At 36.4% G+C, this 8,132-nt stretch overlaps 1 protein-coding gene across 2 annotated transcripts in view; it reads left to right on the top strand.

Moving 5' to 3' along the window:
• Positions 1 to 8,132, top strand: part of LOC128016541 (protein kinase C and casein kinase II substrate protein 3-like) — a 29,365-nt gene continuing 21,233 nt past the window's right edge. Inside the window, exons 1-2 of one of the 2 annotated variants that reach the window (XM_052601113.1) lie at positions 1 to 420; positions 5,158 to 5,223. The gene's annotated coding sequence lies outside the window, so the exon portion shown is untranslated. The remainder of the gene's footprint in view (positions 421 to 5,157; positions 5,224 to 8,132) is intronic. The other variant, XM_052601114.1, reaches the window with a different exon arrangement.

Genomic DNA, 8,132 nt, shown 5'->3' with positions numbered 1-8,132 from the left:
GGTTAACTCGTGTAATTGGATCAATGGGAATAATGCGGAGCCCCAGCATCTGATTTCATCCGAGAAGACTCCTCTCATACAGGCCTGCTGCTGTTTCTGGAAGAATCGCTCTGAGTTACTGTTGATGATGGGCCTGTTCTCTAAAAACAACCTGTTGAAAGTGTTCCTCCATGCTCCTGCCTCCTGGTAAATGTTTATGGGAGATATTATTTCGCGTTTGTTAGCTATGGCAGAAAGGGAAGGTGTCTGAGCGGTGTAAACTTTTCTTCACATGGCGCTTTTCTCGCTCTGAACGCGGTCTGCGTGTAAATGCACTGGAGATAAACCTCTTCACATCGCACTGGGGGACTCTGAGAGAGTTTGACGACGAGGGACAACGAGTGCACGACTGTTTTCGCCTGAATAAGAGCAAAACAACGAGTAAGTAGATTTCAATATTAGGATAAGTTCCTCGTGATTAAGTGGACACAGTATTGCCTCAAGTAACGTGTGTGAAAAGATTAATTTGTCCAGAGTTTTGTAGAATTTAGAGCCAAAACACGATAAAGGGAGTAAACAACATTTTTTTGACACTACGGTCATACAAATCCCTTGAAATTTGACGAGGCCTCACTCTTTTGCTGTTTGAAGAAAGATGTTAATGTCTGTAGACTTGTGGGATTACCTGTATGCCTTGGGCCTGTTGATTTTTGCTTAATAAACTAGTAAAATGTACGTTTGTCCCACAACCGTGGACATACACAGACTATTTATTTATTTATTTAGTAAAAGTGATTTTCCCCACTGTGTCATTTCCACTACATTTTAATATAATGTAATATAATGTGATCTTTTTTTGGCTATAATTTTATGCAGTTAAATCATATTTTCACATTTTCACTTAAAAAAAAAAAGAAAGAAAAAACTTATTACGTCACATTTAATCTCGAGCATGCTCTTCACAGTCAATGCATCTTGATATAAAAGTACACTATTAGTATATTAGTATTAAAGTACCATTATTAGTATCATTTTTCAGTATTAATATTTGCACTAGAAGTACATTACCAGGACAACAGTGTTATTGTTTTGGAAATTATGGGGAAAAATTCAGTTGGTACAAATAATTTTCATAAATTTTGAAATTATTTGTTTCACTAAATGTTTAAATTATTAGTTTTGAAATTAGTATGTTGACATATGGGTCTGGAGCAAGGTTAAATTCTACATTGAAAAGTTGCTAACTTAATGAAGACATGGTAAACAGTTCCCATGTGACCTTCATCTAAGAAAAATATTTAAAAAAAGTAGAAATCTGTTAGTTTCAGCAAAAATCACCACATGGGACTTTTCCAAAGTTGAAGACACACCCAAATGCGATTTAAATTCTGAATATATAACCTTTTATTTACATAAAACTTTTTTTATGTTGTAACCCTGTTTTTCTACTTGCATCAAATACAGTGTTTTTGCAATTTAACATTCAGGTAGATCTCCTTTTGCAGCAAAATGTATCATATTGTATCTCAGATGAAGGGTGGTGGAGGGCCTAATGATTGGACTGCTAGAGCAAATACTGTTGGTTCAGTGAAGCATGATCATTGTATAACTCTAAAATCTCTTAAGTTGCTTTAGATGCAAAATGTCAAAGTGCAGTAAAAGTTAAATCAAGGGCTTCATGCTCATTAGTAATTAGGGTTCTGCACTTTTAAATGAAAAGAGTTAAATTGCTGATCCGTGTGAGCTCAGGTGATCCGTTTCAGCTTGCTTTGTTGTGTTCCCTTGAAGTCTTCTGCCTAGGTATTTTTGTGTTGTATATTATTGCTATATTCAATAATGGAGACCTTTCATGGATGCTCACTGATCTTAGACTAAACTCACTGGGGCAAACGTAGGAAACTATCTCTGTTGCTGTGCGTGGTGCTGGAGGACGCTGGGTGGAGAACAAAACTGCCTTTGTTTTTCTTCATGCCTACACAAGGACCCAGAGTGCACCGAGCCTTTGAGAGCAGGGCTATATTGAGCTGTCCTGGTGCCCAATTCAGGACTCTTTGAAAGATCAGTCTATCTGGGAAGATGTGGGAAAGAAGGAAATGCAGGGTTTTAAGTGCAAAATGAACAAATGTGGCTGATCCTACTGAAAATTTTCATTATGCTTTTAAAGTAATGTTATGCAATTACAATTTTACACACATACACACACACACACACACACACACACACACACGAATAATATATATATAAATAAAAATAATAAAGGACTCTAAACTATGTCAGTAAAATAACTTTTGTCATGTGGTGCTACTCCTCCATAATTTGATATTTATGAATTAATAATTGAGGCAAAACTATACTTGTTACTTTTGAAAATTGTTAAAAATTGGTAGTTTCTAAATTACAAATTTGGTAATTCTGGACGTTACAATCTGCTAGGTCATATTTTCCAATTTTGCATTGCCAATAAATAGGCATTTTTTCATAAATGTTAACTTTAAATGATTTTTTGGTGTGAATATGGTGTGAAATGTCCCAAATATTATCAATATGGACATTCTATGGCCCGTCGGCTCCTCCGCTGTTGAGATTTCCTCGGTATTAGTCATTTTCCTCACATCTGTTGATCTTTTTCACAAGCGTTAAGTCTTCTCACAGAATTTCTGAAATGAGCTTAAGGCACAGCATTGACTTCCGTCGGTCTGTTATTGTCAGTCATCCATTTATGAAATTAGGCCATGGTTCCCTGTAAAATAATCCAGTGCTTCTGTAAGTTCAGTCCTGCTGCCCTGGATGTGTGCCATGAGCTGGAACAGTGGGCCTTTTCATGTTTGCTAGTGCTTCAAAATCCTCTGTTTTGTAGTCAAATCACTTCATGCGACATTTTGAAGAATAGTGAGAATATACTAGAACTAAAGAAGGTGTCTGGGGCAAGTGGAGCCTTGTTTAGTTGTGTAGGAGTGTTTAGAGGCAGGGGAGGGCCTGATGTGGTGAACAGTCATGTGCTCTGGGTCTAATTAGAGCAGCGTGCCTGAACCTGAAAGCACGCAGGAATGTGCTCTATGTCATAAGTGATGTCACATTCCATACCGGCCTTGTTATTTGGAAAGGGAACATGTATCTACAGATGTTCACAGTCATAATTAGTGGAGTTAAATATACTACTCTTCAGCATCACATAAACCTTTTGAAATCATTCTAATATGCTGACTGATGCTCAAGAAACTTTTCGTATTATTACGAGTTTTTTTAAAACCGCTATGTTGCTTAAAGCTGCGGTAGGGAACTTTTGATGCTCTAGCGGTTAATAAACAGAACTGCTTGCGTCTTGCGGAAGAACATTGTAGCCGGAACTACTTCTTTCTGTTTATGTCTGTGAAGAATCACAAAGGTACTGGGTTACTCCGCCGCGGTATCCCCGAAGCAATCTAAAATAGTCCGAATATAAAAACTTATTATAGGTGCACCCTAGTGATTCAGGACAAGCTAAAAACAGGGTTTGGGAAATGGATTCATGGTGTACTCGCTTATTATATAAATTTTTCTACATTTTGAACACAAACAAAGTTACGGAACGCAGCTCTGATTGGTTGATTTCTTACCGGGAGCGGTCCGTAACTGCAAATGGCAATAGGACCACTGGGAGGAGCCAGAGGAGCTTGATTTTTTTCACAGATTATCTGTCTCATATTCTACTGTCAGGACATAATGACAGGTTTAACAAATATGTAAAACATATATATTTACAATAGTTACCTACTGCAGCTTTAATGATTTAATGGGAAATACCATTCAAAAGTTTGGTGTAAGTGTGATTAAAATAATAATAATAATAATAATTAAAAACAAAATTAAAGGTGCTGTATGTAGTATTGACACCGATTGATAGAACTAGGTATTGCAGACCAAATTTAAAATATCGGAAAGGGTTTTTTCCACATGGCTTCTCCTCCTCGGACTTGATGTACAATCAGGTTGCCAGATTTACGACACCACTTGACGATGAATTTAATTAAATATGCTGTGTTTTCCGCCAACTGGCCACCCAGGGTGCTGAAATACAATTGGGTGAACTGGAAGTGGGCGGGTTTCACAAACCAAAGGAAAGGCCGACAGTCTGACCCGGAACGCCAATTTTCAAAGGAGAATAACTCAGTGTATTGTTTTTCAGATAAACATTGTTACCTTAACATGTTTCTTAAATAGCTGCGAACATGTTATGGTATTTTTCGTCTTTAGTGGAGTCAAAAACTTACATTCAGCACCTTTAAGCAGCAAAAACTGTTTTCAACAATGACAATAAGAACCATTATTAGGCATTTTTGTACCAATAATATAGCACCAAATCAGCATGTTAGAATGATTTCTGAAGCAGCATGTGAAACTGAAGACTGGAGTAATGGTTGCTAAAAAAATTCAGCTTTACAATCACAAGAAATTAGTCAACTTATTGTTTCAATGTAAACGTTGACAATCTGAACGTCAGTGTTTCTAAATGTTCGTTTTTCTTTCCCAGTGTCTAAATAGAATGTTTAATGGATTGCATTTGTGACGCTGATGTTCATCATCAAAAATATTTAATTAGCTTTCAGTATTATTGGTGAAGCAGTTGTATTGATCCTTCAGTACAAAAATATGTGTTATGTAAGCTGTGAAGTTTGACCTCCTCCGAAATTGACCTGTATAGTGGTGGGATTGCTTTGGAGATGTATGAACATGTGGTTATGTGTGGGTGGATTTTCCTCTGCATAAACAGTCTGTTTTTGGTAATGACGTGTTGTTTAACTTGTTTATTGTAAGTGCATTACTATTTTTTTTTTTTAGATGAAATATTTTCTGTTGTAATCATACCACATGTGTTGACCATAGAGCTTAACTTCTATTGAACCTGGGACATTCCTTGTGCGAGGTGTTGACTTGTGCTAGGTCAGGTTTGAGGCCAGTAGCACATAGTCAAGGTGTTTTCCAGTGTCCTCATGATTGCCTCTTCAGGTCTTCTATGTGTGGCATTTCACTCTCCATCTCAGAATGTGCCACCTTTGAGTGCCTGGGTTTATATTAACCTGCTGCTTTCTTTACTGTACTGCCATTGTAAGAGGACCTGGAGACTCTTTCTGCTGCTTAGTGCATCTTCTCTGGCTTACTAAAACCTGACAAAAACCTAACTTCATCTTGCTCTCACAGGGCCACCAAAGAGGCCGTTTTCCTGGACAAAGCATCTCTAATTTCTAACATTCTCCTTTGCTTGTGGTAAGTTCCTAATTTTAAGCTTCTTTCTTTCTGGTTTTGCAAATATTACTCTGGTTATATATATATGCAATGTTGGATTTTTTTTTGCATCTCTCGTTTAGTGGTCAACCAGTAAGGGTTTCTCAATAGCTAATGTTTATGCCTAGATGTCTGGCTAATTTAATGCAGAATAAGGAAAACTTTGCAGAAAGGAAATGAAAAGATTTTTGCGAAAAAAAAAAAAAAATTATATACTAACAACAATCTTTATATACTTCCTCAATAGTGAAATCTCACCTCATTGACCAGAGTGGGCAGTGTTCCAGTATATTCCAGTGCACTAATCTCAAAATGGCCAAATATTGTGCGATTTTAATCTGCATGACCTATAAATAGGTCACTAATCTCTTTACAATTTGCGATCATTTGGATTGCATGATTTCTCTCTTGAGAATAATCTGGCCTTGCTGTTTGTATTGTCTGTCTGGCATTAATTTCCCCTAACAATGTTGTTTGCCAGTTGCAAAGAAGTCAGATCCTGTTGGAAAGAATGCCCTTGTTGGAAAAAGTATGCCTGGATTAACGGGCATTTTTGGAGTTGAAATATTGTAGACGCTCTGCAGTCTTGTGTACATTAATCAGATTAATGACTGTGAGTTTCCAGCAAGGCTTATGAGAGCTTCAACCCCTCCTTCCCATGGCCTCATTCTGCTCAGACGGAAGCCATTGTTTTCATGGGTCCGTGTGGTGGCAGGTTATCCAGTATTCGTAATTTCTTTGCTGACTTGGCCCACGAGTCAAAAGTTTTCTCCTTGTATACGTGCATTTATGCTGTTTTCAAAGGTGTGTGTATCAGAAAGACCTGTGTGTGTGTGTGAGTCATACAAACAAAAGCCACATGCCGCAAGTTGTATTTTTATAGCCACAAATCTAACAACCAGAGTAAATGCCCCCTAATCCATTTCAAATGTGCTGCCATGCACTTCCCATCTTTTGTTAAAGGATGTTGGCACATGCAGCCAAATTTGTTTGCAATGTCGCCTAGGTGTATTTACCCCCAAAAAGAACACTTTTACCTGTCATTTGTTTCAGATCTGTTTGATTGTCTTTTTTCCATGTAAAATGGAGATGTTTTGCAGTGTTGTTCATGTTGCTCTTTTTCCACACAATGAAAGTAAGTGGGGAAGGATACTGTCAAGCAAAACAAACAAACATAAACGTAAAAGTAGTTTTTCCAATATTTCATATCTCTTGAAGCTTTTGTGCCACCAACTCACAGAAATTAGGATTTTGTTAACCCTTGGTCATTTTAAACCCAAGGTGATCCTGCAATATTTTTTTTTTCACATTTCACACTGCTCATAACACGGGGTTCACAATTAATGCCAGGTATGGCTGGGTTATATATGAAAAAAAAAAAAAATCTCTATTGTAAATTTTTGTACGATATTCAATATATATCTCGATGTGTTTGAATTTAAATAATAATAAAAAAAAACTGGGGGAAATAAATTGGGATAAGTTTTTATTTATTATATATATATATTTTATATTTTACATTTTATAGCTTTTGCATTTATACAGCGACCACAATCGCAAACAATACAGTCGAGATCTCATGACTGAACACAGATCATCTGCGGCGGCGCTTCCACAATAAGGAGCGAGCGTTTGCATGCATGTTTGCCAGATTACTTAAAATAAGCAAAACACCAGGAAGAAATATCTATGTAACATCGAAGCTCTGATTTGGGAATTAGAGGAGTGAAGAGCAGTCCACAATAACATGTTCACTTTTTTGGACGTTTGGCGCGTTTTTTTGGGAAAGTATGCTTGAATTTGAAATATTCGATATTCACTATATTTTCAAATTACCGTATTTTCCGGACTATAAGTCGCACTTTTTTTAATAGTTTGGCTGGTCCTGCGACTTATAGTCAGGTGCGACTTGTTTATCAAAATTAATTTGATAAACAAAAAAAACAAAAAAGTAAAGTATGTCCTGCAGTAAACTGCTTTTTATGACAGTCACATTACTATAACTGAAAGGAATGGCTTTCAGCACAATGATCGGTTTATTAAAATTAGAACTGAAACTAAAATTTAATTAATCTTAGTATGTACTATTGTTAGCTCACATTGAATTTTGAATTGAAACACTCATCTAGTAGGCAGAACATAAAAAGAAAATAACATATCACCATAATATAAGAGAACATAAATGATTGATTTGAAAAGTAAATCGTGGATGTCTTCAAGATCGATCACAATATAAAATCATCAGATCGTTAGAGCTGGGACAATGAAAAGATGATTCATGGATCGTGGATTTCAGAATACATTGTGATTCTCTCTGGAATCGATTCTGAGCTGAATCGATCCAGATGCAGTGATTTTATTGTCCCAGCCCTACATATCACACTCCCCTACTCTATGGTTAATGGTTTACATAACCGCTTTAGTGTTAGCATCTTCATATTATACGTTGCTGACTATATAGTGTATCCTGAATGGACTTTTCAGACTGTAAAGGGAAGAATGAAACGGTCATCTTCGCTGCAGTTGATGTGTTTTATTTCAGTTAACTGAAAATTCCTACAGCTCACAAATTATGTTGAGTCCCAAAAAACGCAAAACATACTTATAAAAGTACCAAATTTAAGTTTTCACAGTAGATCTTTACTCGCACATAATTTTATCCCCGTTTAAACTAAGTGTATTATGAAACTCCTGAGAACCAAAAGGATTTTGCATCATAATGAACCTGATCAACATGACGTTTACATGCAATGCCATGCAAGACTTTCAGTAAATGACTAACATTTTGTTCTGCTCGTCAATCAAAGCTATTGTATGGCTGCAGAAGACTTAATGCACAAATCATATTAATTATTTTTTGTTACTTTTTTGGTGCTTTGTAGTCTTTTTTT

Source organism: Carassius gibelio, chromosome A7, assembly GCF_023724105.1.
Source record: "Carassius gibelio isolate Cgi1373 ecotype wild population from Czech Republic chromosome A7, carGib1.2-hapl.c, whole genome shotgun sequence".
Classification (NCBI taxonomy): domain Eukaryota; kingdom Metazoa; phylum Chordata; class Actinopteri; order Cypriniformes; family Cyprinidae; genus Carassius; species Carassius gibelio.
Note: the sequence above shows the minus strand (reverse complement) of the source record. Positions and strands in the feature narration are given on the sequence as shown.